Source organism: Pseudophryne corroboree, chromosome 5, assembly GCF_028390025.1.
Source record: "Pseudophryne corroboree isolate aPseCor3 chromosome 5, aPseCor3.hap2, whole genome shotgun sequence".
NCBI lineage: Eukaryota > Metazoa > Chordata > Amphibia > Anura > Myobatrachidae > Pseudophryne > Pseudophryne corroboree.
The window spans coordinates 611,589,269-611,611,057 of record NC_086448.1 but is presented as its reverse complement, the minus strand read 5'-3'; the positions used below and the strand labels follow the sequence as shown (position 1 = coordinate 611,611,057).

At 45.5% G+C, this 21,789-nt stretch overlaps 1 protein-coding gene and 1 pseudogene across 14 annotated transcripts in view; both read left to right on the top strand.

The window, feature by feature from the left end:
* Window positions 1–21,789, top strand: part of PTPRM (protein tyrosine phosphatase receptor type M) — a 1,209,695-nt gene that overhangs the window by 1,060,331 nt on the left and 127,575 nt on the right. The gene's annotated exons all lie outside the window — the stretch shown is intronic.
* On the top strand, window positions 10,064–10,182 carry LOC134930550 (5S ribosomal RNA; annotated as a pseudogene).

Here is a 21,789-nt window from a genome sequence, read left to right as displayed (position 1 = left end):
GACGTCAAACCAGGAACTAAACGGACTGAGGTGATCGCAATCTAGGAGTAGGTCTGGAGCTACTCAGAAACTGCAAGGAAATACTTAATAGCTGAATTGCTAATCTTTCGTTAGCAATTCTGCTATGCTAAGATACACTCCCAGAGGGCGGCGGCTTTGTGTTTGCATTTCTGCTAAAAGTAGCTAGCGAGCGAACAACTCGGAATGAGGGCCCATGTGCACTGCAGGGGGGCAGATATAACATTTGCAGAGAGTTAGATTTGGGGGGTTATATTGTTTCTCTAACGTCCTAGAGGATGCTGGGACTCCGTAAGGACCATGGGGAATAGACGGGCTCCGCAGGAGATAGGGCACTTTAAGAAAGCTTTGGATTCTGGGTGTGCACTGGCTCCTCCCTCTATGCCCCTCCTCCAGTTTTTACACTGTGCCCAGAGGGAAATGGGTGCACTACAGGGAGCTCCCCTGAGTTCTCTGCCTAGAAAGCATTTTTGTTTGGATTTTTTCTCTATTTTTTACAGGGAGCACTGCTGCCAACAGGCTCCCTGCATCGAGGGACTGAGGAGAGAGGGGCAGACCTACTTAAATGATAGGCTCTGCTTCCTCGGCTACTGGACACCATTAGATCCAGAGGGGGTGAACACAGGTTCGTCCTGGGCGTTCACTCCCAGAGCCGCGCCGCCGTTCTCCTCACAGAGCCAGAAGAAAAGAAGTCAGAAGATGTCTCAGGTGGCAGAAGCCTTCAGAGCTTCACTGAGGTAACGCACAGCATTGCAGCTGTGCGTCATTGCTCCACACACCTCACACACTCCGGTCACTGTAAGGGTGCGGGGGGCACCCTGGGCAGCAATATAAACACCTCTCTGATGGCAAAAGACTATATACATGTACAGGTGGGCACTGTACATGTATATAAAAGAGCCCCCGCCATTTTTTAATAACTTTGAGCTGGACAGAAGCCCGCCACCGAGGGGACGGGGCTTCTCCCTCAGCACTCACCAGCGCCATTTTCTCTCCACAGCACCGCTGAGAGGAAGCTCCCCGGACTCTCCCCTGCTTTACACACGGTGAAAGGGGGTTTTGAAGGAGGGGGGGGGGGGGGGCACATAATTGGCATTTTATTACTACACAGCGCTACTGGGGAAAAGCATTCTGTGTTTCTTTCCAGGGGTATAGCGCTGGGGTGTGTGCTGGCATACTCTCTCTCTGTCTCTCCAAAGGGCCTTAAAGGGGATACTGTCTTCAGAAAAAGAGTTTCCCTGTGTGGGTGAAGTGTGTCGGTACGCGTGTGTCGACATGTTTGACGAGGAAGGCTCGCTTAATGTGGAGGGGGAGTGCTTGAATGTCAGGTCGCTGTCGGCAACGCCGACATCGGACTGGGTGGATATGCTGAATGTCGCAAATGTAAATTTACTGCATAAAAGGTTAGACAAGGCTGAAGCTAGGGATCAGTCAGGTAGCCAGACCATGCCTGTCCCTGTGGCGCCAGGACCTTTGGGGTCTCAAAAGCGCACCATATCCCAGGTCGATGACACAGATACCGACACAGATACTGACTCTAGTGTCGCCTATGAAGATGCAAAATTACAGCCGAATGTGGCAAAGGGTATTCGTTACATGATTATTGCCATTAAAGAGGTTTTGCATATCACTGAGGAACCCCCTGTCCCTGACACGAGGGTACACATGTATAAAGGGAAAAAGCCTGAGGTCACTTTTCCGTCCTCATTTGAGCTAAGCAAATTGTGCGAAAAGGCTTGGGAATCTCCAGATAGGAGACTACAAGTTCCCAAAAGGATTCTTATGGCCTATCCCTTTCCACAAAAGGATAGGATACGATGGGAATCTTCGCCTAAAGTAGACAAGGCGCTGACACGCTTATCCAAGAAAGTGGCACTACCTTCTCAGGATACAGCTTCCCTCAAGGATCCTGCTGATTGCAAGCAGGAAATTACCATGAAGCACATTTACACACATTCAGGTACTATTGTTAGACCGGCTATGGCGTCGGCCTGGGTTTGTAGTGCTGTCATGGCATGGGCAGATTCCTTATCTACGGAGCTTGACACCTTAGATAGGGATGCCATTTTAATGACCATAGAGCATATCAGAGATGCTGCCTTGTATATGAGAGATGCTCAAAGAGACATTTGTTTACTAAGCTCCAGAATAAACACTATGTCTATTTCTGCTAGGCGACTCTTGTGGACCCGACAGTGGACGGGAGACGCCGACTCAAAACGGCATATGAAGTCATTGCCTTTCAAGGGGGAGGAGTTGTTTGGAGGCGGCCTCTCGGACCTTGTCTCTACTGCTACGGCCGGTAAATCGAATTTTTTACCTTATGTTCCCCCGCAGCATGCTAAGAAGGTACCCCATTATCAGATGCAGTCCTTTCGTTCCAATAAGAGCAAGAAGGTACGGGGATCGTCCTTTTTTGCCAGAGGTAAAGGCAAGGGAAAAAAGCTGCACGCAGCTAGTCCCCAGGAGCAGAAGTCCTCCCCTGCATCTGCAAAGTCCACCGCACGACGCTGGGGCTGCCCGGAGGGAGGCAGATCAAGTGGGGGCACGTCTTCGATTTTTCAGCCACGTCTGGGTTCACTCGCAGGTGGATCCCTGGGCATTAGAGATTGTTTCTCAGGGATACAGACTGGAATTCGAAGACATGCCTCCTCGACGGTTTTTCAAATCGGCTCTGCCGACTTCCCCGTCAGAGAGGGAGCTAGTGTTAGCTGCAATCCAAAAATTGTATATTCAACAGGTGATAGTCAAAGTTCCTCATCTCCAACAAGGAGAGGGATATTACTCAACCCTGTTTGTGGTCCCGAAACCGGACGGTTCGGTCAGACCCATTTTAAATCTAAAATCCCTGAACCTGTACTTGAAGAGATTCAAGTTCAAAATGGAATCACTCAGGGCGGTCATCGCCAGCCTGGAGGGGGGGGGGGGATTGGATGGTGTCCCTGGACATAAAGGATGCATACCTTCATGTTCCGATTTTCCCCCCTCACCAGGCGTTCCTGAGATTTGCAGTACAGGACTGTCACTACCAATTTCAGACGTTGCCGTTTGGGCTTTCCACGGCCCCGAGAATTTTCACCAAGGTAATGGCGGAAATGATGGTGCTCCTGCGCAAGCAGGGTGTCACAATTATCCCATACTTGGACGATCTCCTCATAAAGGCGAGATCTCGGGAGAAGTTGCTGGACAACGTGTCTCTGTCCATGAAGACGTTGCAAATGCAAGGCTGGATTCTCAATATACCGAAGTCCCAGCTAGTCCCTGCAACGCGTCTGACCTTTTTGGGCCTGATTCTAGACACAGACCAATAGAGGGTTTTTCTTCCGATGGAAAAGGTTCAGGAGCTCATAGCCCTGGTCAGGAACCTATTGAAGCCAAAAAAGGTTTCAGTGCATCATTGCACACGGGTTCTGGGGAAGATGGTGGCTTCATACGAGGCCATCCCCTTCGGCAGGTTCCATGCGAGGACCTTTCAATGGGACCTATTAGACAAATGGTCCGGGTCCCATTTACAAATGCATCAAAGGATAACCCTGTCTCCCAGGACCAGGGTATCTCTCCTGTGGTGGCTGCACAGTGCTCACCTACTAGAGGGTCGCAGGTTCGGCATTCAGGACTGGGTCCTGGTGACCACGGACGCAAGCCTCCGAGGCTGGGGAGCGGTCACGCTAGGAAGAAATTTCCAAGGTCTCTGGTCAAATCTAGAGACTTGTCTCCACATCAACGTCCTGGAGTTGAGGGCCATATACAACGCCCTACGCAGGCGGAGGAATTGCTTCGGGACAAACCGGTTCTGATTCAGTCGGACAATGTCACGGCAGTGGCTCATGTAAACCGCCAAGGCGGAACAAGGAGCAGAGTGGCCATGGCAGAAGCAACCAGGATTCTATGCTGGGTGGAAGGCCATGTAAGCGCACTATCAGCAGTGTTCATCCTGGGGGTGGACAACTGGGAGGCGGACTTCCTCAGCAGGGACGACCTGCATCCGGGAGAGTGGGGATTTCATCAAGAAGTCTTCGCACAGATTACGGGTCAATGGGGACTGCCTCAGATAGATATGATGGCATCCCGTCTCAACAAAAAGCTAAAGCGGTATTGCGCCAGGTCAAGAGACCCTCAGGCGGTAGCGGTAGACGCTCTGGTGACACCTTGGGTGTTCAGATCGGTCTATGTGTTTCCTCCTCTGCCTCTCATACCCAAGGTGTTGAGAATAATAAGAATAAGCAGGGTCAGAACAATCCTCATTGTTCCAGATTGGCCACGGAGGACTTGGTATCCGGAGCTGCAAGAGTTGCTCACAGAAGATCCGTGGCCTCTTCCTCTAAGGCAAGACCTGCTGCAGCAGGGGCCCTGTCTGTTCCATGACTTACCGCGGCTGCGTTTGACGGCATGGCGGATGAACGCCGGATCCTAGCGGAAAAAGGGATTCCGGAAGAGGTCATTCCTACCCTGATCAAGGCTAGGAAGGACGTGACATCGAAACATTATCACCGTATATGGCGAAAATATGTTTCTTGGTGTGAGGCCAGAGCTGCTCCTACGGAGGAGTTCCATTTGGGCCGTCTACTTCACTTCCTTCAAACAGGAGTGAATTTGGGCCTTAAACTAGGGTCCATAAAGGTCCAAATTTCGGCCTTATCCATTTTCTTTCAAAGAGAATTGGCCTCTCTTCCTGAAGTACAGACTTTTCTTAAGGAGGTGCTGCATATTCAGCCTCCTTTTGTACCTCCGGTGGCGCCTTGGGATCTTAACGTGGTATTACGTTTCCTTAAGTCCCCTTGGTTTGAACCACTCAAAACAGTGGAGTTGAAATACCTCACTTGGAAAGTGGTCATGTTGTTGACATTAGCTTCGGCAAGGCGTGTTTCAGAATTGGCGGCTTTATCACATAAAAGCCCATACCTGGTTTTTCACGTGGATAGTGCGGAGTTGAGGACTCGTCCTCAATTTCTGCCAAAACTTTTCTCATCTTTTCATATGAACCAACCTATTGTCGTGCCTGTGGCTTCACGGGACTTGGAGGATTCCCAGTCCCTGGATGTGGTCAGGACTTTGAAGATTTATGTGACCAGAACAGCTAGGATCAGGAAGACTGAGGCTCTGTTTGTTCTGTATGCGGCCAACAAGGTTGGCGCTCCTGCTTCAAAGCAGACTATTGCTCGCTGGCTCTGTAACACAATTCAGCAGGCGCATTCTACGGCAGGATTGCCATTGCCTAAATCGGTTAAGGCCCATTCCACTAGGAGGGTGGGCTCTTCTTGGGCGGCTGCCCGAGGGGTCTCGGCATTACAGTTGTGCCGAGCAGCTACTTGGTCGGGGTCAAACACCTTTGCGAAGTTCTATAAGTTTGATACCCTGGCTGAGGAGGACCTCCTGTTTGCTCAATCGGTGCTGCAGAGTCATCCGCACTCTCCCACCCGTTTGGGAGCTTTGGTATAATCCTCATGGTCCTTACGGAGTCCCAGCATCCTCTAGGACGTTAGAGAAAATAGGATTTTACTTACCGGTAAATCTATTTCTCGTAGTCCGTAGAGGATGCTGGGCGCCCGTCCCAAGTGCGAACTTCTTCTTGTATATATACTTGTATATAGTTATGGCTTACATAAGGGTTATGTTGTAGTTTTATCGGTTGGACCGAGGCTATGTTGTTGTTCATACTGTTAACTGGGTAGTTTATCACAAGTTATACGGTGTGATTGGTGTGGCTGGTATGAATCTTGCCCTTAGATTTGCAAAAATACTTCCTCGTACTGTCCATCTCCTCTGGGCACAGTTTCCCTGACTGAGGTCTGGAGGAGGGGCATAGAGGGAGGAGCCAGTGCACACCCAGAATCCAAAGCTTTCTTAAAGTGCCCTATCTCCTGCGGAGCCCGTCTATTCCCCATGGTCCTTACGGAGTCCCAGCATCTTCTACGGACTACGAGAAATAGATTTACCGGTAAGTAAAATCCTATTTTCTGTGCAGGGTAAATACTGGCTGCTTTAATTTTAAACTGCACTTTAGATTTCAGTTTGAACACACCCCACCCAAATCTAACTCTCTCTGCACATTTTTGTGCAGGTTTAGAGTAGCTCAATACCTACTCAGCGCTTGCGATCACTTCAGACTGTTTAGTTCCTGTTTTGACGTCACGAAAATGCCCTGCGTTCGCCCAGCCACGCCTGCGTTTTTCTTGGCACGCCTGCGTTTTTCCAAACACTTTTTGAAAATGGTCAGTTGACTCCCAGAAACGCCCACTTCTTGTCAATCAGTCTGCGGCCAGCAGTGCGACTGAAAAGCTTCGCTAGACCTTGTGTGAAACTACATAGTTCTTTGTAATAGTACGAAGCGCGTGCACATTGCGCTGCATACGCATGCACAGAAGTACCGTTTTTGTGCCTCATCGCTGCACAGTGAACGAATACATCTAGCGATCAACTCGGAATGACCACCTTAGTGCAGTATAGTTGGTTTTTAAAAACGTTTTAGTGCTCTCTCCCCGACTTTATGTGGCCAGTCTTATTTAATACCTACAACTTTCTGCAACAAACTGTTTTCTTGTTAATAATTGTTAAGCAGAAAAAAATTGTGTTCACTATAGATAGCTAAATAGATATGTATATTAATCGCAGAGCTCAGCACTCACCATAATTAACTCAGTTATCGAAGTTAACAGTGGGGTTTTAGTTCATGAATTGATCAATGCATTTAAGCTTGCAGCCCACATAATTGGACCCCATTTCACTGCAAGCCTTACCATATCACCCAGAATTCTAACTCTGGCAACTGCTGTCACATCAGAGTTATACTTAAGGTATACTAACTGGTTTGAAGCACATCTCCTCAGTATTTCTTCCTGCTTTGCCATACTACGTGTTCACAGCACCTTTCACTGCGATGAGACATTGTTCACCTATGTTTTGCTGTTGTGTGGGACAAATGTTCCCCTCAGCAGGAGACCCAGGCCCCTGTAACTGTACACCCCCCTTTTAACGCCCTTAATCATATCCATAGTGATGTAATCCTGATGTAAGTATAATGTTCATACATAGTAGGAACAGTTTGAAATATAGGAAAGTATATTGCAGACAGCAAAAGTCCTTCCCCAATGGGATTTAATAGTCTGTATTGAAATATGAATTTAGGAGCTTACCACTCATAGAAATAATACATACTTGCCTACCTGACCCTCTCCATGAGGGAGAAAATGCTCTGTTCCTGGACTTTCCTGGTAATGTATGATTGCCATCACCTGTGGTGAAACACCTTTCTCATCAATTAACTAGCTCATCACAGGTGATGGCAATCATACATTACCAGGAAAGTCCAGGAACAGAGCATTTTCTCCCTCATGGAGAGGGTCAAGTAGGCAAGTATGAAATAATACTGTCCTCCTTATACCCATGAGATAGTAATATGAGCCAGGGACAAGTGATGATACAAAAAACATGGTTGCTTTGCGATAAGCAAGGAGCTGCTCACAGCTGATCCAATAATACTGGTAGGAAACCCCACTGTGATCAGTAGGGCAAAGGGTTCACAGCTGATATGATGGTAGTAGCACGATATATGCCTGCTGATGGTAATGACAATCATGTAGCTGGCTGTTTCAGGTGGGTTAAGTTTGAGGAGACCCAGATAGGTGGATTCCCAGAAAAGTACTTCAACAAGTAACTTGAATATATAAATATGAATGTATTGTATACTTAGCTAAGGTTATTGATCAATTCAGCAGATGTTCAATACAGCAATTCCATCAGCAAACTCTGGAGCCCCGCCCTCTGCATCAGGAGGCATAGTTAAATTCAGATCACCCTGGCACTTCTGCAGTCCGTGTTTTCATAAGACTAATTTTAACACTGGCAGATTCCAGCTTATATAGGCTGGAAAACTCATGAGTAGGCAATTTCTCAGGTACAAAGGTTAAATTAGGAAATATACATAAATGCTAAAAAAAACAGTAAGGGGCACTGTTGCCTACATTTTGAGTGTTAGAAATAACATGCTAACAATGTTTCACATGAATTATATAGATTTAAGACACAAGGTGAACAATTGTCCCAGGATTAAGAAGCAAGGATTCTTATGTTGTTCAATTCCAAACACTTGTCTTGTTTGGTCTCATATAACCAATGGCTTTTGTCCTTTCTTAAGCTCTGTCAAAATACACTTTACATCAGCTTGTATGTATGTATATATATATATATATATATATATATATATATATATTTCCCCATTCTTGTCCTAGTAAAAACACCATATTATATGCATAACAAACACCAACCACCTTTTTAAAGATATAAAATAAAACACTGATATCATTAGCAAGTTAAGTTTATAAACATGGAATGCAACTGAATTGAATATTGGGGGTAATTCAGACCTGATCGCTGCTGTGCGTTTTCTCACAGGCTGTGATCAGGTCTGAACTGCGCATGCGTATGCACCGCAATGCCCAGGCACGACGGAACGCAACAATGGGGAGCTCCGGTCAGCGATGGGATGTTGCGAAAAATCAGAACGCAGCGGCAAACGCAAAAGATTGACAGGAAGAGGGCATTTTTGGGTGGCAACTGACTGTTTTTAAGGAGTGTCCGGAAAAATGGAGGAGGGACCAGGCGTTTGTAGGGAGGGATTCTGAAGTCAGCTCCGGCCCCGATCATCACAGCGGCTAAGTAAGTCCTGGGCTGAGCAGAAACTGCACAAATGTATGTTTGTGCAGTTCTGAAACACATGTGATCGCACACCTGCACACAGCTAATACCCTCCACCTGTAGGCGGCGACTACCTGATCGCAGGAATGCAAAAAATGCACCCTATCGATCAGGTCTGAATTACCCCCATAGCCAGCATACAACCTGATGTATGGAATGGGTAAATAGTATCAGCTTCAGTCAGTTTACTCAAGCTGTTCTTTGTATTTGGAGCTGAAACCACCTGAGAGCATGGCAGCAGAATAAAATAGATTGAAACATACATTTTTATTAGTCCTGATATAATGATAATATCCATCCATACACAGTTTAGGATCACAATGATATCCAGATTTTGGCCATGTAAGTAGATTCCAGATAGTGGTATATGTATAAAAGACTGACATTTGATCCCTAATGCCTTAGCAGTATACTTATGTATTTCTAAAAGCAGATGCTGGATTGGATGACACATTTTGATCCCTCATTTTTTCCATTTTTTTTATTTTTTTTTATTTTTTTATTTTTATTATTTTTTTCATTTCTTTCATTATAAATTTTTTCATATATTGCGAATGCCTTAGCAGTATATGTATGTATCTTTGCAAACATTTATTCAACCAACTTTTTGCAGCTACCCGCTGATTACATATCTCCTCAACATATGCCTGCTTAATATTGGATTGGGTGATATGTTATCCTTTACTGTTTCTGATTTCCAGGGCACTTGCCTGGTTGTACTAGGATTGGGTGACATCTTTGATCCCCTATTCTCTCAATCCTAATGCTTCAGCAGTATAATGATTTCCAAAAGCAGATGCTGGATTGTGTGACATTTGACCCCTCATTCATCTTTTCAACTCTTATGCTTTATTAGTATACTTATGTATCTTTGTAAGCACTTATTCAATTAATTTCTGCTGGTATCCCCAGCTGTGCTGATTATAATCATGTCCCTTGTGGTCACATGCCTGTTTTCTTTTTGGGCACAAGCCTATATGATAAACTGACTAGATAACAATCCCTATTGACTTAGGTCATACTACCTAGCAGCATATTCTGACAATTTAGTAACAAATTTTGCTATATATATATATATTGTTTTCCCAACTGATTTTGTGATACTTTATTAACTATGATTATATGCTTTTCTCGCTTTTCCCAAACTTGGCTTCCTTCTGTGAACTCTCATCCACGATTCTGTGGAGCGTGCCCCCGCAGGGGACACGCCTCTTCAGTCTAACGTGGACAGCAGATTCACACCTACCTAAACAGCTGCCATCTCCCCTCTTCACCCAGTCCTAATCACCTCTTGGGAGGACTTCATCCCTCCATTTCGGTGCACTCTCATTGGTGCTGTAGGGTTCAACCTTCCTACGACCATACCCCTGCGTTCACGCCCAATCTCGTCCGATCTTGGAAGCTAAACGGAGGCAGGCTGGGTCAGTACCTAGATGGGCGACTCCTAGGGAATACCCAGTGAAGTAGGAGGATTATCTTCCCTATAGACTCAACACCAACAGCAGTATCACCACTTACACTCATTCCTACTATTCTCTGAACCTCCATCCCTCACGACCGTCTGAGTTATTGGCCAACAAATAGAATCGTTTCTCTATGTGTGGACTTTTCCACCAATATACCTAACCCAATCAGGGTCTATTAATACAAACATTGTTTGTACTGATCTTTGGCAGACGGAAGTAGCATAAGATGTGGCTATCTTCCTATATGCAGTTATTCAGGCATAATTAAGATCAGAACATTCTTTGAATTTGAAGTAGCCATCTCCTACTGGATTCAATCACAATGATCTATGGCATATATGTCCGGATAAATTTTTATGTATCCTAGAGAACAAGTATAAAAGACTACCTCACTCTAGTTGGGCATATTACTCAACAACTTATATTTGATTGTTAGATAAAGAGTGCGCCCAAACAAGAGTCATACTTTCTCTTCTCGTGTATATACATCTGAGCAGAAACTGCACAAATGTATGTTTGTGCAGTTCTGAAACGCATGTGATCGCACACCTGCACACAGCTAATACCCTCCACCTGTAGGCGGCGACTACCTGATCGCAGGAATGCAAAAAATGCACCCTATCGATCAGGTCTGAATTACCCCCATAGCCAGCATACAACCTGATGTATGGAATGGGTAAATAGTATCAGCTTCAGTCAGTTTACTCAAGCTGTACTTTGTATTTGGAGCTGAAACCACCTGAGAGCATGGCAGCAGAATAAAATAGATTGAAACATACATTTTTATTAGTCCTGATATAATGATAATATCCATCCATACACAGTTTAGGATCACAATGATATCCAGATTTTGGCCATGTAAGTAGATTCCAGATAGTGGTATATGTATAAACACCCTAACATGTTTCTCCAGCACTTCAAGATCTGGCTTCCTCAAAGTAATTACGGATACATATAGCTCTGCATAGCTCGCAATCAGATCAGTATGTAATTCCGGTGGCCAGGATCCTGACCATCGGTATACCGACATTGGGATCCCAGCCACCAGTATGCTGGCAGCGGGGTGAGCACTAGAAAGCCCTTTGTGGGCACGGTGGCTCACTGCGCTTACCACAGGTTATATTCTCCCTCTATGGGTGTTGTGGACACCCACAGAGGGAGAAAAGCCTGTGGCACCGATATACCGGCGGTATTGTGACCTCCGGGATCCTGACTAGTGGTATTGTATCTGCTTCCCCTATTGTAACTGCAACACACTCTGACTGAACTTAGCCTACATAAGATTGCACCATTACAGCCCAGATGCGCCACTTAAGTTGCAAGTGGAGATGCATTGAGTTGGCATATAAATCTGCATCATCTGAGGTTGCGTACATGTGGTTTCGGGACATGCACACAAGTGAAAACAAAATTCAGATACTGTACGCTTCACAATATGACTTTCATTCAACTCTGCACCAGCCCCTATGGCTGCTTCACACCACATTCATTTAATACATTGATTTTGACATTTGACAATGTTCACAGCAAGTGCTCATGTGTTCATGGTAATCACTCTCTAAGGGGGTCATTCCGACCCGATCGCATGCTGCACTTCATCGCAGCCATGCCATCGGGTCGGAACTGCACATGCGCCGGCGCCGCAGTGCGCCGGTGCATGGCAGTTATCGTTGCCTAGCGATCGCCTCTGAGACAGAGGCGGTCGCTAGGCGGGAGGGGGCTGAACGGGGCAGACTAGCCCTGTGCTGGGCGTCCCCCCGCATGTCTGAGTTAAGGATCATAGCTGTGCTAAACTTAGCACAGCTACGACCAACTCAGAATGACCCCCTAAGACAATTCTATATTATATATATATATATATATATATATATATATATATATATATATATATAGGTGAAGAAGAAGGAGCGGCACTCGGCATCTTAAATAGCAAAACCTGTATTGAAACATCAACCGGATAACCGGTTGTTGTTTCAATACAGGTTTTGCTATTTAAGACGCCGAGTGCCGCTCCTTCTTCTTCACCTATGCAATAGCCTCTTTTGGGAGGAGGCACCGGTGCCTATTTAAAACTGACATGGGAGTGCCAATTCGATTACAATTTATATATACAGGTTGAGTATCCCTTATCCGTATATATATATATATATATATATATATATATATATATATATATATATTTATCCTAAGTAGCAATAATTCAGGCAATTAACAAAAAATGGTTTTATCACGTTTAAAAAATAATAATAAAAGACTTGTTTGTCTTTACAAGAAACCATCTCCCTTCCGTATTTGCTCATTGCCTGTAACACTCCAGTACTTGATGGGAAAGAATTCTATACAAAGAAGACACTTCGCTTCAAAGTAGCTGTAAGCTACTCAACAGAGCATGAAGACTGAGGGCTGAGTGACAGGATAGGGGAAGGTTACAAAACACAAGCAGAAAACATTGCTTTCATGTGATATGGTCATATGGTGATAGCTAGGGCTATATACTATGATGATAGCAGGGAAGGCTATTTTTAGTTTGGGGACTGTTTGTTTTTGTTGCATTTATTATTGAATCATCTCTCAAGTTAGTAGTACATTGTCAATGAAGCAAATCTTATATCTCCTCTCCTCTCAGCGGCTCTCACAAGATGCTGCAAGCCATATACCATTTCTGCTACTTACAGGGGTGCTCATCTGCATATTTTTGTGGGCTCCCTCCCACCTGAAAAAATGGTGCCAGTGCAAGCACATAAGAAAACTAAGACCCTGCAGGGTGCTAGAGTCATTGTTATCTACTGCACATGCCCCTTATGTCTGAGTATCTTTCAAAAATGTGGCTCCAGTGTAACTTTTCTAGTGACTTCTTCAGGAATATGGCTCTATGCTGTCGAAGAAATCTCTGGAAGAATGGCAGGGGTGGCCACCGGGTAAGTGAATGCAATGGATGCAGGGCATACGGTCTGGGCCCACTTTGACTAATACACATAACAAACAAATGCTTACATAACTAAACTGCTCCCTTCATGTTTTTTTGTGGATGAAACACACATTAGAGAAGATTTTTATCTGTAGTTATAAGGAAGGAAGTGTTTTTTGTTTTGTTTTTTATCTCCACTCTTTCTTCTAACTGCAGAACAACCAGGGAGCAGACAGGGAAATACAGGATTATTTTGCATATAATTTGGCAGAATCATGGTCAGAGTCACATTCAGGCCCCAAGGATTCGTCACAACAGCTTCTCAACCAGTGGCGTGACTTCATCCCAGTTGCCCAGAGGCAAGATACATTTCTGCAGTGGGGTACACTGTGTTCCAAAGGGAATACATTGGGGTGTAGAGATGGATCTTGATCCAGAGTCATCAACAGGCTAAAGCTTTAGACTGTCCCAGAATGCATTGCTGGGCCTCCTCTATAACCCCGCCTCCAGTCACTGTGAGCTCAGTTTTAGAGTTGGTGCCTGCATGAAGCAGGTCCCTTAACAGGGGGGCTGCGCTAGGCAGCCCTGAAAAAGCTTTTTAGAAGACTTCAAGGGCTACAGCACTTCATATGTCAGTGTGACATACTGTGCTGCAGCTCCATCACCTCCCCAGTGGCGTTGCATACTCCCGCCGTCTCTGTTCCCGAGTACTTGCAGCGGAGGCACTCCGGTTCCTAGGAACACCACCACAGACGCTCTCCTGGATCGCGTGGCTGCTACTAAGGGAAGAGGTAAGAGGGTCCCCAAGGTGGGACCCACCATTAAATCGCGTTCCGGTCACGGCTTCAGGAGACGAACCGCAACGCTGGCTTGGACACTGTAACAGAGCAGGGACCCCACTATATCCACCAGGGCATAGGAGCACAGGTCGGATAGTAAAATACCCACTTTAACAAGGCTCCATAGTACCCGGTGGTGAGGACCAGCATAGGGGAAAAGGCGCTTGACCTGTAGCCCCTCCCCCAGCGCCGTGCACCATCTACTGCTGGTGTTCCCACCCTGGAGCTGCCTCACACTCTCCCTCACTCCCTGACTGAGACTCTGGGCGCCATCTTTTAGTAGCTGCGACTGGTCTCCGGGACTGCAAGGCAAGGTCTCCTCTGTAAATCCAACTGGTTCATCAGCGCTGTGATTTTACAGGCACTTACTGTAAGTATTCTACATGTCATTTTAAGATAGTGTTAGTTAAGAACAAGTGTACCACTACCAGAATATATTGTACGAGTATTCTGATATATACATCCGGTCTCAGACCGCGCATTGTTATATATATATATTTACTAGTCCAGTGCAGTTTTATAGTCTGACTAAAATATTTATCTGTAATAATCAGAAGAGGAAAGACAACTCTTGTTTTGTTGGGGCACTCTTGAGAAAAGATTATATTTAAAACTTAACTTTTAATATGACTTCAAAAATGACTAACACAGACATAACAACATATAACATTTAATGAACCATGTATAGTAGACTCTCTCTTGTACTGTATTGGTGTGATTACATACTACTGTGAAAATCGAAAGGTCTGTTTTACTATCTCTCACACTGGAGCTGATGAAAAACCATATATTTCCAGGGTGTATTATTATGTGTCCATTTGTTTGCAACAGTCTATCAACATGCAGCTTGCTGAATCATTAAATGGAAGTCTAATACATAATTGTTGCCATTGTGGTATATTTAAAAGTTGAAACAGTTGTTGCCAAGTATACTGGCTCCATCAACCACATTTGGCAAAGAATGATATATCATGTTTAGAAATAAAAAACAAAAATCATCACATCATAGATAAACCTTTGCTGAGAGATATCAACTGGTCCTGATATATCAACACCTATATGAATTATGATTCTCACGTGAGTGATGTTATAGGATGTACAGTCAGAAGGAAGAGGGGCATATATCATGTGACCGGTTTCTACTTTTGCAAATCTGCTAAATAGCATAGAATTAGCAATGAGAGAACCGTACCTGGCACGCGTATACGCCCCAAGACCTGTATCTGCTTTTAACCTATCTTCTGCTTGGAAGGAAGTAGTGCTAGGAAGGAAGTTTCTCATGGAGGTAGCATCTGGAGAAGCATCCTCTGGTCCTCTCATCAGCAATTCGATGTCTTTTGATATGATTGTTGACAGCAGAAACCACTGATGCTACCTCCATGAGAAACTTCCTTCCTAGCACTACTATTAAATGCAATTACCCTGTACTGATAACTCACTAAACAAATGTCCTCCTCCTAAGATATTCTTTTCCACACTGCTAATTTAAGCAAGGAATATCATTATAGTACCATAAGAAATGAATTCACAGTACAATTTATTATTTTCGTTGGGCATATTTGTATTACCATACTTACCTCTAGTATGGACCTCTCCCCTGTACTCTCATTAACCAGTGCCAACCCATGGGCACAAGATTGGTTAAAAGCAGATACAGGTCTTGGGGCATATACGCGTGCCAGGCACGGTTCTCTCATTGCTAATTCTATGCTATTTAGCAGATTCGCAAAAGTAGAAACTGGGCACATGATATATGCCCCTCTTCCTTCTGACTGTACATCCTATAATATCACTCACGTGAGAATCATAATTCATATAGGTGTTGATATATCAGGACCTGGCTATTGTCTCTGCTAGAAGGATGTCAGACTTAGGCGCTTTGTCCTGTCGTCCACCCTTTTTGATATTTCATCGTGATCAAGCAGTTCTTAGAACTTGCCCTGGTTATTTACCTAAGGTGATGTCATATTTTCACCTTAATCAGGATATTGTGGTTCCAGCCTTCATCTCTTCTGACTTGTCCTCCAAAGAGCGGTCTTTGAGTGTGGTATGGACTCCCTCTTTGTATTGTTTGGTTTCCACAAACGTGGCTGGCCTGCGACTAAGCAAACCTTGGCCAGATGGATTAGAATGGTGATTGCACAAGCTTATGCGCAGGTTGGACTCCCAGCTCCTGCTGCTATTAAAGCCCATTCTACTCGATCTGTTGTACCCTCTTGGGTGTCCCGTTGTGGCGCATCCGCTTGTTGTGCAAGGCGGCTACATGGTCCTCAGTGAACACATTTAGTAGGGTCTATGCCTTTGATACTTCCACCTCCCAGGATGCTTCCTTTGGATGCCGGGTTCTCATACCTGCTAATGTGCGTCCCCTTCCTTGAACTGCTTTAGGACATCCCTGATGTATTCCCTGTGGAACACAGTGTACCCCGCTGCAGAAAAGGAGATTTATGGTAGACTTACCATGGTTAAATCTCTTTCTGCGAGGTACACTGGATTCCACAGGGCACCCACCCTGACGCACTTAGCTTCTTTGGGTTTGTATGGCATTAACCGCTAGTCCCTTCTCCTGTCGTGAGAATGTGATTCTATGTGACTAACATCTGCCTTCTCTTTTACCTGCTTCTGCATTGGAATGGTTAACAAAACTGAGCTCACAGTGCCTGAAGGCGGGGTTATAGAGGAGGCCCCGCAATGCATTCTGGGACAGTCTAAAGCTTTAGCCTGTTGGTGCCTCTGGATCAAGATCCATCTCTACACCCCAATGTATTCCCTATGGAACCCAGTGTACCTTGCAGAAAGATATTTAACCATGGTAAGTCTACCATAAATCCCCTTTTTGTGCCCCTCCCCCCTAAAAAAAATGATTAGTATTTTAACTGACTCCTTAATACCCACCACTACATCACTGACCCCTCTATGTTCTACAAAAAAAAACAGTGACACCTCTATACCCTACACTAAACTACTGACCCATCTACTCCCTCTGGTTCTCAGTTGCAACCCCTGAATTAAGATCTCTGCCCGTGGAGTTGACCAGGTATCGTCCAAGGAGGGGTATGACTCCCCAGGCTCTTGCAGCAAATCTGGATCTCTCTGCTATACTGGGTGCCTGTGAAGATCCCTGTTCCCTAGTCCGTTATTATAATAGGGATGTTATGGCTGCAATTGATATTATCGCCCCTGTGCGTATAAGACCTCGCAAACCACAACGTCAAGCTCCATGGTTCGACAACAGTGTTAGTGAGCTCAAGAAAAGGGGGCGTAGACTGGAGAGACGATGGAGGAAGACTAACCTAGTGGATGACAAAATAAAACTAATAAAGCATAACGTAGAATATCAATCGACAATCACTCGTAAGAAAGCACAGTTCCAGTCAAATGAGATCACAGCAGCAAACAATAGGCCAGCTCAACTTTTCCGCACAGTGGAGATGCTTTGCAAGCCAGCATGCCTGCAGACTGATGAGACCCTCTCCCAGGCAAGATGCAACGAGTTTGCAAACTTCTTTGCAGATAAAATATCCACCATCCGGGCTGGAATCTCCACAGTGCCATCAAACGAGTGCCAAACTACAAAGCCTGCCACTATAAGCTACCTGCCTTCATGGACCAGCTTTGAACCAGTGGATGTAAAGGACACTGCTGAAATTGCTCGGATTTTGCGTCCCACCACCTGTGATCTGGACCCAGCCTCAACCAAGCTTCTAATAGGTTGTATGGATATAATTGGTCCTGTCTTTACAAAAATTGTTCAATGCTCTTTGCAGACAGGCATTTTTCCTGGACCCCTAAAGGAAGCAATTGTTAGACCGCTTCTTAAAAAACCTAATTTAGATCCCGACTGCATGACCAACTACAGACCGGTATCAAACCTTCCTTTCCTAGGAAAGGTTATTGAGAAAGTCGTTGCAAATCAACTGGAAACCCGCCTGACAACCCATGATATTTATGATCCATTTCAATCAGGATTCAGGAGAAGACATAGCACTGAAACAGCCCTGGTGTGTGTGTTAAATGATCTTCTGATGGCAAAAGACAGAGGTGACTGTTCAATATTAATCCTTCTGGATCTCTCGGTAGCATTTGATACTGTGGACCATGGGCTTCTGATTGAGCGACTGATACATTTCTGTGGTCTGGATGGCACAGTTCTAAGCTGGTTCAAATCATTTCTCACAGGCAGGTCACAGAGAGTATCATCTGGATTATACTCATCACCACCAGTGCCATTGCCATGTGGTGTCCCACAAGGTTCTATACTATCCCCCATGCTTTTTGCAGTATACATGCTCCCATTGGGCGAAATAATCAGGCGCCATGGCCTGGTCTACCACTGCTATGCAGATGATACACAACTGTACTTGTCCTTTGCTTCGGGCACTGATAACCCAATAGCAACCCTAAATGGCTGTCTAGCTGAACTACTGGAGTGGATGAGCGCCAGTTGGCTGCGACTGAACCCGGATAAAACAGAGGTCCTTATGATACGACCGCAACATCAAAGGACAAGACTGCAGCATAGCCACCCAACTGGACTTACACTCGGGGATTCAGAATTACAGACCAGTGATCATGTGCGGAATCTTGGCGTTGTCCTGGATGGTGGCTTGACACTTAAACATCAGATATCAGCCACAATCAAATCCTAATTCTTTCACCTGAGGAACATATCCAGAATCAAGCACTTAATTCCCTCAGATGATATGCCAAAAGTCATACATGCATTTGTATCATCTCGTTTAGACTACTGTAATGCCCTCTACCTTGGTCTACCAGCAAAAGAATTGCAGCGCTTACAGCTGGTGCAAAACACAGCTGCCAGGCTATTAACCAACCAGCCCCGTTCTAGCCACATAACACCCATCCTCTACTCCCTACACTGGCTGCCTGTACGATGGCGAATCATCTTCAAGATTGGCTTATTGAGTTTCAAAGCATTACATGACCAAGGTCCAAGGTACCTGAAACAGCTTCTGACCCCATACTGCCCCACTCGATTACTGCGATCTGTAGATGAAGGACTTTTAGCAGTACCTAGAATCTACCGTAATTCATCTGGGGGTCGAGCTTTTAGTCATGCGGCTCCGACTCTATGGAACTCACTTCCCCGCACAGTGCGAGAGGCCCCAACTATAGAATCCTTCAAAAGTAGACTCAAGACTTTTCTGTTTACTCAAGCATTTCCATAATGTCCCTTTCAGTATCTTCATGCTTCTGTATTTTATGAAAATGTACTTTATTTACATTATTTTCTGTACTATATTATGCTATGTATCTGTTAAGCGCCTTGGGTCCTATTGGAGAAAGAGCACTATATAAATAAAATTATTATTATTATTATTATTATTATTATTATTTATACCCTACTCTACACTACAGACCCCTCTATACCCTACACTGCATTACTGACCACATTGTAGGTAAAAACACACACACATTGGTACAGATAGAAACACACACACACACACACACACACAAATTGGCACGGATAGAAAAATAATAAAGCACATAAGCCACCACAGAAATCATATAGGCCCCAACAGAAAAATAATAAAATACATCGGCACTGATACAAAAAATAATACAGCACAAGGGCTGCCACAGGAACATAATAGAGCACATTGGTCACCATAGAAAAATAATACAACACATAGGCCACCACAATGAAAATAATAAAACACATTGGCTTCACATGAAAAATAACCAATTCCTTGGCGCGGATAGGAACAAAAACACACACATCAGCACCGAAAAATCAAAACGTACAATCTCTAAGCCTCAGGCTGTTGCGCCATCTACGTGGCTGTTTCTCATGTCTGTCCCTTATATTATATATAGGAACCCCTGTGTCCCCACTTCTCTTGGCCCCTATGTGAGCCATGTCCCATTCTTTCCCCCTGTGTGAGCCATGCCCCATTTTCCTGTGTGAGTAACATCACCCCTTCCCCAGACGGAGTAATCTACCCCATTTCCCCTGTGTGAGCCATGTCTCTCAGCCACACCATCATATCCCGCCTGTGTCTCTCAGCCACACCATCATCTCCCCCGTGTCTCTTAACCATACCATCATCTCCCCCCACGTCTCTCAACAACACCATCATCTCCTCCCTGAGTCATCTCTCAGCACACAATCATCTCTAGTCTGCGTCTCTCTGCCATGCCGTCATCTCCCACCATCCCACTCACTTTGTGTCTCTCAGCCTTCCCCCTTCACTCTGTGCCTCTCAGCCTGCTCCCCTTCACTCTGTACCTCTCAGCCTGCTCCCTCTTCACAATGTGCCTTTCAGCCTGCTCCCCCTTCACTCTGTGCCTCTCAGCCTGCTCCCTCTTCACTCTGTGCCTCTTAGCCTGCTCCCCCTTCAATCTATGCCTATCAGCCTTCCACCTGTCACCCTGTGTCTCTCAGCCTGCTCCCCCTCACTTTGTGTCTCTCAGCCTGCTCTCCGTTCACTCTATGCCTCTCAGCTTTAACCTTCACTCTATCTCTCAGCCTGCTCCCCCCCCCTTCCCCGAGTCTTTCAGCCTGCAGCTCATCTCTCTCCCTTGCCTTTGCCTCCCCATTCACTGATAGCTGCCCTCACCTGTAATACAGTGAGCCGGTGGACAGACAGTGAGGGCAGGTGCAGCTTCTTCACTGCAGGATCAGACAGGGCAGGGAGCACCTGTGGCCATAATGTAATGCCGATGCCGCGCGCCCGCCTACCGGCAGCCCTGGCATGGTGGGACTCGGGGAATCGGTGATAAGGTGGATCACAGGATCAAGGCCGGATCTAGAATTTGCAGAGTTCAGGGCGAAAGTTTCCTTTGCGGACCCAAACACCACCCACCCCCACACAAATATTTAGTACCCCAAGGGACCACAGCAGTTATAAAGTCAGATTGAGATTGTCGGAAAGGGGGACAAAACCTGTCAGATTTGGTCCCGTTTTCGACAGAAGCATGCGGATCGGCAGCTATTCTGCCGATCCACGTGTTTTCTGACAAGTCGGGAATTCCCGATTTGTCAGGAAAAAAACTGCACTTTTTGAATAGGTCGGAAGCCCTTCTCACCAAAATCTTTCAGAAGCTGTCTTTCCAACAAGACGGCAGCTTCCAACAGCTATTGAATACACCCCAAAGAGGGGTAAAAACCAATACCCTCTTGCATCATTTTTATTACCAAAACGTTAACGTTAAACTTAAACATATGAGTTACTGTCACAGTCACTGTCAGAGAGTCTGACTGTACTCACAATCACAGCAGAGTCTTCAGTCAGTTCTCCAGTCCCCACTGTCCTCACTGTCCCCAGAGCAGAGCTCAGAGGTTGCAGGCTGCTGTGCACGGGTGTATTACCTCACGTGCCCTGCCGAACACTAAGATGCGCTGCCTGCTGCTGTGGTTGCCGGGTTCAGGGTGTTACGCACACCAGTGCTAACAGGAGTATACCGGTGTATGAACAGAGAGGGATGCGAGGCAAAACGAACTCACAGACAGTATAACACAACATACACAGGAGGTGATGGAATAACTAATAAACACAAAATGAACGGGGAAGCCCAAAGGCTCAGGAATTGGGTGTCTCCCTAGTGTCAGGAATGCTCAGATGGAATAGAGCAGACAATGAAGCGAGATGTAGTGATTTAACATGTGGAGCACCCAAAATTATGTTGCTAAGAGCAACAGGAAAAATCCCAAAGGGTTACCAACGGGTGTGGGAATAAACTCCTTGGTCAGAGATAGAAATATAGACACAAGGAGAGTATCCACAATCCTAACCCCCACTTGCAGGGCACAGGTTCAGCTTACTGCCACTAAACTGACACCTGGACGCCCTGCACAGTGAGGGAGGATTAAGCAAGCAGGTCTGAGAGTACAGCCGCAAAC